This window comes from Echinops telfairi, unplaced genomic scaffold, assembly GCF_000313985.2.
Source record: "Echinops telfairi isolate 266 unplaced genomic scaffold, ASM31398v2 ScPeMD7_7469;HRSCAF=8507_0, whole genome shotgun sequence".
Classification (NCBI taxonomy): Eukaryota; Metazoa; Chordata; class Mammalia; order Afrosoricida; family Tenrecidae; genus Echinops; species Echinops telfairi.
Genome location: NW_022111372.1, coordinates 1366842 through 1374748, shown reverse-complemented (window position 1 = coordinate 1374748; position 7907 = coordinate 1366842). Strand labels below are relative to the sequence as shown.

Sequence of the window (7907 nt, the reverse complement as noted above, 5' to 3'; positions counted from 1 at the left end):
TTGCTGTTGTAGTGAGTGCTAAGTGGAGATGGGAAAATCAAGGGCAATGAGAGCGGGCGTGCAGACAGATGTTCTGAGAATCAGTAGCTGAGCTTCTGTGAATAGGGAGACGGTCTTGAGTCAGCAAGGGTCTCGAGGTACTGCCGCAATTCTAGAGAAGATGCCTACATGCATAGGAAGAAATATACCATGGATCAATATAGGTGCCCTGTTGGTGTCGTAGTCACAAGTTGGACGGCTAACTGCCAGATCGACAGTTCTAAATCAGCAGCTGCTCCTCAGAAGAAAGAAGAGGCTTTCTACTCCCATAAAGCGTCACAGTCTCAGAAACTGACCAGGGTGGTTCTACCCTCTCCTAGAGCATCCTTTTGGTTGGCATTCACTTGATGGCAGTGAGGTTAAAAATATATGTGTATATATATATATATTCATATAAACAAAAAACTATGTACACATCTAATTATATATTTTTTTAATAAATCAGGGTGTGTTTTGAGTTAATATAAACTCCTAAGCTATTTCAATCATTGTTAAAACATTAATCCTGATATAGGTTTATTACATTATATATTTACATGTACATATATAAATTATTTTTATATGCTTTTTACTGCTCCCAAGATGTTTAATATTGCAAGCTTTCCAAGAGAGTCAGTATTGGCATAAGAAGTCTGAAATCAGAGAGGCATTTTCAGTTTTTAATCTTTGTTTTTCCTTCAGAATTTAGAAAATATAATAGTTTGCTTTTACTCTGATTAAGCAAAAACCAATTTTATTAAGATCCTATCTTTGCCATCTTCCAAAAAAAAATAAAAATGAAAACAGAACAAAGCTCTCCAAAATAATAAGAGGTCTTACTGTTTAAGATTTTCTGAGCCAAGCATATAGCTTACATTTAAATGTTTATGAGTATGCATTATATGTATACTCTAAAAAGCAAATCGAATCACATGTTCTTATTAACTAATAAACATCTTGATTAATGCAACCGCTGTTCAAATTATGCATTCTTTTATGGTTATATGATACAGAATAGCATTTGTTGCGGATGATAAATTACATCAAGCGACTACTTAAATATTTGGCCTTATTTTCTTCTCGTAATCTCTCCTCAGGAAAGTAAACAGAAACTGTGAAAGGTGGACTTAGCGCTTCTCCAGGGTTACTACCCCATCGCAGCCCAGCTCTTAAGAGTGCTGGCTTGTTCCTTTTAAAGGCAGTAAAGTATTCATAAAGGCCATGGAGTCAGACAATGGAAAGTCACTGTCAGGAAGTGCAAAGCCATCCTCTGGCCAGGTTCAATGTTGCCCCCCTGAGGAGCCTCTCTGCAATGGAAGGTTTCAACCACCATCCAGCAGAGCAAATAACACGGATGTGGTCAAGTTGGGTCAAGCAAGTTGGGGCAACCTAAAAACAAAAAGAAACAGAAGTAGTAGAAAACTCATTTTTTACCCGCCAATTAAACTGGGGGTTCAAGCAATTTCTCTCTGGTTTAATGTAATTATTCTAGCCCCCCACCTTCTTGATTCTCACGCCAAAGGGGGGAGGCAGCACTTTCTGTTACAGTGTCACACGTGCCGGGCCTTTTCCAACTGTCCCAGGACTCTTAGGCAGCCATGCTTTCTGACAGGACTGGGCACAATTGTTTTAAGGTCTATCTTTGGGAAAGCACCCCTTTCTGGACTTTGGTTGGTTGGAGAATGACTGGACTTTGGAAGGAGAAATTCTGTAGTTGGTCGTGGAATGGACCCTGGACTTTGGAGCTTCATGGATGACACAGTTGCTTACTTCTTATCACTCTGAAAACCTCAGCATGTGACATATTTCCATCCCCCAACTGTCTCATGACCTACTTGTAAGCAAAGCTCAGTCCAGAGCAATTGCTTTAAGATGTTGGCTGGGTGCTGGCTTAGGAAAATCTTAGTTTTTTCCAGCAATTTTTATGCTCACACCACCAGCTCTGAGAGGTCAAGGGATTTATGTCTCACAGTAACGTTCTTAACATTTGTTCATGAGCAGAGCCTGCAAATAGCTGACTCACCCCTGGTGTAAGAGGCAAAAGAAAGAAAAACAAAACAAAATAAAACTTGTTGCCTAAAACATCATAGTGACCTTACGTATGTAAGAGTTGAACAGTGAGCCATATGGTTTCAATGACTGATTTTATAGAAGTAAATAGCTAGTCATATTTTCCCAAGGCACATCATCTTCAACTTCTTGGTAAGTAGACAAGCGCTTAATTGTTTGAACCACCCAGGGACTCCTGGTCTAAGAGAGAGGGTGTCCAATGACCCAACCAGGCATTTTTTCAAAGCCAATGATAACAGAAATGAGCAATGGGTGGGTCACATAAAAGGAAGCCTAGACAAAGACCAAGTCAATACTAAGCATGTTGTTAGCCTCTCTCTGCAAATGCACACAAGGTTTAAGTTTTCCACTTAGCAGATAGGGAGTAAAATGAAGATAGGTGTTATATGTAGCTTGTCTTGCAATAACCTACCAGCGTTCCAGGGGACAGACCTTCCTTGGCATATTTCTGTTTCAATATTCATGGTTTTTTGTGTGTGAAGGTGTGACTAAATGGAAGTGATGGCATTTATACTGCTGCTTTAGAGTTACAGATAGGCTTTATTACCATGCTTGATAGATGGTAATAGTTCTATTTTGATGCTATGCATAGGGGTTTCAGTGGAGCAGTCCTCTGAAGTGGACAGCCTATTCCTTCTTGGTAGTCTGGTCTTAGTCTAGAAGCTCTGGTGAAGTCTGTTCACTTCAGGTGACTGCTGGTATACCAGTGACATAACTTTCAGCATCACAGAAAACACAAGCCACCACAGGAGGATAGAGAAGCTGGGTGCTATGCAGACTGTGGTACAAGGATTTTGAGGAAGGCTTATTAAAACTTAAAATGTGTAGATGGCATAACCTGGCTTGCTGAAAGTAAGGGAGACTTGAAGCACTTGATGATGAAGGATTAAAGTCATAACATGGATTGTGACTCAGTATAAAGAAAACTCAAATTCTCAAAACTGGACTGATAGGTAACATCATGATAAATGGAAAAAAGATTGAAGTTGCCAAGGATTTTGTCTTGCTTGAATCCACAATCAATGCTCATGGGAGCAGTAGTCAAGACATTAAAGGGCCCATTATGTTAGGTAAATCTCCTGCAGCAGACATCTTTAAAGTGTTTAAAAGCAAGGATATTGCTTTGAGGACTCAGGTATGCCTGGCCCAAGTCATGTATTTTCAGTCATCCACAGTGGACATAAAAATTTGACATTGAATAAGGGAGACTGAAGGAAAACATATGCATTTAGATTATGGTATTGACAAGCAATATTGAAAGTATCATGGACTACCAGAAGAACAAACAGATGTGTCTTGGAAGAAGCACAGATAGACGCTCCTTAGAGGCAAGACTGGGGAGATAGCCCCTCAAGTCCTTTGGGCATGTTATCAGGGGAGACTAGTCCATGGAGAAGGACATCTTGCTTGGTAAAGTGGAGGGACAGTGAGAAAGAGGAAGCCCCTCGACAAGAAGAACTGACCCAGTGGCTGTGACAAGGGGCTCCACCATCAGAACAGGGACAGGCAGTGTGTTGCTCGGTTGCACATAGTTTCAACTGTTCGTTTGAATTGACTCAAAGGCACCTAACAACAACAACAACAACAACAACATTTCTGTGTTGGGCATGAGAAAGGTTATGATGATATGTAGCATAGCACAATATTTGTTTTATGAAGGGTGAAAACACTTTCAATCATTTTTAATTACTTTTCTGTGCAACTGGGGTCAGGCTGCCCCAGAGAACTCTATTTTCCGAAGGATATGTCTATGGAATTTCTTCATAAAAAGATTCAAGTTGCAGTGAGTGTGAAACAAATGCAGGCCAGGATTTTCTCTAGGCATAGTATCCTTAATTTTCTAGAACAAGGCCAAAGACAGCTATTTTATTATTTTACCAAAAGACATATTTGTTATTTTATTTTAAGGACCTCTATGAGCTTGAATAGTCAACTAAAAGCTTTTTTTTTTTTTGCTCTAGGGAAGGTATAAATAACAAAAATAAACCTAATAAAATTCTGTGACTTTAAACGAAGCCTTCATATAAGACTAAATGTAATTAAGACTTCCTTATTTGTGGTTAAGGAAGGATTGATTGGAATAAATTATAATTAGTATTTGTTGACTGAGTCATAAAGGCATTCCAACTCAGTAGTTAGTGCACATGACAGAGTAGCATTGACCCATGAGATTGCCTGGTCTGTGGTCTTCGGCAGAAGGAGCCCTGGTGGCACTGGGGAAGAAACACTGGACCATGAGGTCAGAAGTGCAAGGTCAGTTGGTTGGAACGGACTCCGTGGGCATGAACAATCCTTCCAGGAGCAGGTCGCTAGGTCTTTTCTCTCTTATACCCATGGATGGGTTCCAAACCGACAAATCGGATGGCAAAGGGTGCTTAACAATTGTGCCACCGAGGCGCCTTGCTAACGAACAGTAGAGGGTTAAATTGTGTTTCACATATTGGGAGAATGGGGAGGGCTCATAGGGAGCTTCTTTTAGGTTTTTTTCTCCTTTACTAGGAGCCCTAGTGGTGCAGTGAATTAAGCACTGGGCTGCTACTCTTTGGGTCAGCGGTTCATACCTTTCAGCTGCTCCTTAGGAGAAAGATGAGTCTGTTGACTCCTACAAAGAGCTACAATCTCTAGAACACCCTGGAACAGTTCTACTCCATCTGACTGCTACAGGGTCGAGCAGAGTCACGACCACCTGCATGGCCATGGGTTTGTTGTTGTCGTTCTCTGCTTTGCATAGTTACCTGGAAGCATCTATCACTCTGTAGCTTCATGCATAAGGAATAAAGCGGGAAATCAGGGCTCTTGGACTCACATCGCTTCTGGTAATTTAAACAAAAAGTATTTACCTTTTGTTTTAGTCTCTTCTTCGTCTCTGACTTTCCTTTCCATTACCATGCTTTCTGGAGTCCTATAATGTGTGATCCCTGATCCCACTGTTTCTTCTGCCCCATTCTCAGGTTAAAAAAAAAATCTCTTTGGAGAAATGTCTTCGGAGGATTTGGGCTATGGACTTCCCACCAATGATAAATCCAATTAAATTAGGAGTTAATAAAAGAAGAGTCTATTGGTTTCATATGAGAAGCATTTTAGAAGAACTTTTGGAAATGAAGGGTTCGAGTTGTTCATGGATGGACAAGAATGGCCTAAATTTTTTTTTAGAATAGCATTGTGTTCTGCTGAGCCAGCTTAGAAGGTCTGCGAAGGTTTGAGATTCCAGTGGGATAGTCTTGATAGAATTTGTGGAAGGACACACGATGATCATGGATGCTTATTATGAAGTTTTAAGAAAATCGAAGTCTGCATTGTTGAGAAAAAGCCTGGAAAGTTGAACTGAGACATTTTTGCACATTACCAAAATTCCGCTGCTCTGTCTTGAAGGGTGGTCATGTGTAAGTCTGGCTTGACTAGAGAAACAAATCCAGACACATTCAAATGTGTGTAAGAGAAAGTATTATATCGGGCAAGGAGGATGCTGCCAACAACTATGCCACCATCGGCAAGGAGATCATTGACCTCGTCCTGGACAGAATCCGCAAGCTGGCTGACCAGAGCCCAGGTCTGGTCTCCAGGGCTTCTTGGTTTTCCACAGCTTCGGAGGGGGCACCGGTTCCGGGTTCCCATTCCTGCTGATGGAATGGCTCACAGTTGATTATGACAAGAAGTCCAAGCTGGAGTTCTCCATCTACCTTGCCCCCAAGGTGTCCACAGCTGTGTCAAGCCCCACAACTCCATCCTCATCACCCACACAGATTGTGCCTTCATGGTAGACAGTGAGGGCATTTATGACATCCGTTGTGGGAACCTCGATATTTGTGTGTGTGTGTGTGAGAAAAAATATTTATTTTTTTAAATTTAAATCATTTTATTAGGGCTCATACAACTCTTATCACAATCCATACATACATCAATTGTGTAAAGCACATTTGTACATTCATTGCTCTCATCATTCTCAAAACATTTGCTCTCCCACTAAGCCCCTGGCAACAGCTCCTCATTTTTTCCCCACCCTCCCCACTCTTCCCTCCTTCATGAAGTCTTGAGAATTTATAAATTATTATTTTGTCATATCTTACACTGTCTGATGTATCCCTTCACCTACTTTTCTGTTGTCCGTCTCCCAGGGAGGAGGTTATATGTAGATCCTTGTAGTCAGTTCCCCCTTTCTACCCCACCCTCCCTCCATGGAACCTCGATATTGAGCACCCAACATACACCAACCTTAACTGCCTGATTAGCCAGATCGTGTCCTGCATCACTGTTTCCCTCAGATTTGCTGGTGCCCTGAATGTAGATCTGACAGAATTCCAGACCAACCTGGTGCTCTACCCCTGCACCCACTTCCCTCTGTCCTCTCTGCTGAGAAATCTTACCACGGACAGCTTACTGTAGCAGAGATCACCAATGCTTGTTTTGAGCCAGCTAACCAAATGGTGAAATGTGACCCCCGCCATGGAAAATACATGGCCTGCTGCCTTTTGTACAGTGATGACGTGGTTCCCAAAGATGTCAATGCTGCCATTGCCACCAAGACCAAGCACAGCATCCAGTTTGTGGATTGGTGTCTGTGTTAGACAGGGTTCTCTAGAGAGATAAAACAAAATTCTTGATAATATAATACATTTATTTATAAAGGTAATTAATATATAACAAGAAATGAAATGTTAAATCATAAAGATAATTAGATATATAACGAGAAATGAAATGTTAAATCATATACAGATAAATATACAATCTTAAATCATATACAGATAAATATACAATCATATACAGATAAATATACAAGAAATAAACAGTTAAATTAGAAGCACTATAAATGGCTTAGTGTAACTCACGTCCGTGAGAGAAAGTTGAGAGACTAGCAGTCCTTCCAGTCTCTATCTGATGCCAGATCTTCCTCTATTTGTAGAGAGAGCTAGGTTATGTCAGCACAGGAGCCAATCACAAGGCAGGTCACCAATTGCCAGTCCCCAGCTCCAGAGAAGTCTTAAAGGGACCTCAACTTACAGCAACACAGTCCACAGGCTAGGCGTCCCACAGGCTGTGTAGCCTTTAAATTAAAGCACAGAACAAGCAAGGCAGCCACATACTGGTCCGATGATCACAGAGCGAGAGACAAGAAAGGCAAGGCTCACCAAGCCATCCATCTCTCCACCCCTCAGTCAATCCCACCTGCGTTTATCAGCCAGGCTGGCACAATAAACTGTCTCAGTGTCCCACTGGCTTCAAGGTTGGCATTAATTACCAGCCTCCCACTGTGGTCCCTGGTGGAGACCTGGCCAAGGTGCAGCAAACTTTATGCATGCTGAGCAACACCACAGCCGTTGCTGAGGCCTGGGCTCGCTTGGACCACAAGTTTGACTTGATGTATGCCAAGCGTGCCTTTGTTCACTGGTATGTGAGTGAAGGGATGGAGGAAGAAGAGTTATCTGAGGCCTGAGAGGACATGCCTGCCCTTCAGAAGGACTATGAAGAGGTGGGAGCAGATAGTGCAGATGGAGAGAATGAGGGTGAAGAGTATTAACCTTTTGCATTGTACACTCCGTTGTCTTCGGACTTTTATATCTGTTGTCCTGTGAAACTGTCAAAGAGCAATTGTATATTGAGAAACTATCTAAGCACAGTCCAGATCAAGTCCCTAAATCTGATATTAGCCCTTATGTCTGATAGTAGTCAATGAATTCCTCTTTAGACTTATTGCAGCACGTGCAATATTGTTGAATGCAGGAAAATCACAGGCTGGTGGGTGGAACGTCCTGTGCATCCAAGAGGATAGAAGCATCTTCAGGGCTCTGGCTGGCATCAGTGTGGCTCCGTGTGGCTTGGTC

At 41.8% G+C, this 7907-nt stretch overlaps 1 pseudogene; it reads left to right on the top strand.

Moving 5' to 3' along the window:
- The first annotated feature begins 5514 nt into the window (after positions 1-5514).
- Positions 5515-7603, top strand: LOC101659231 (annotated as a pseudogene).
- The last annotated feature ends 304 nt before the right edge of the window (positions 7604-7907 follow it).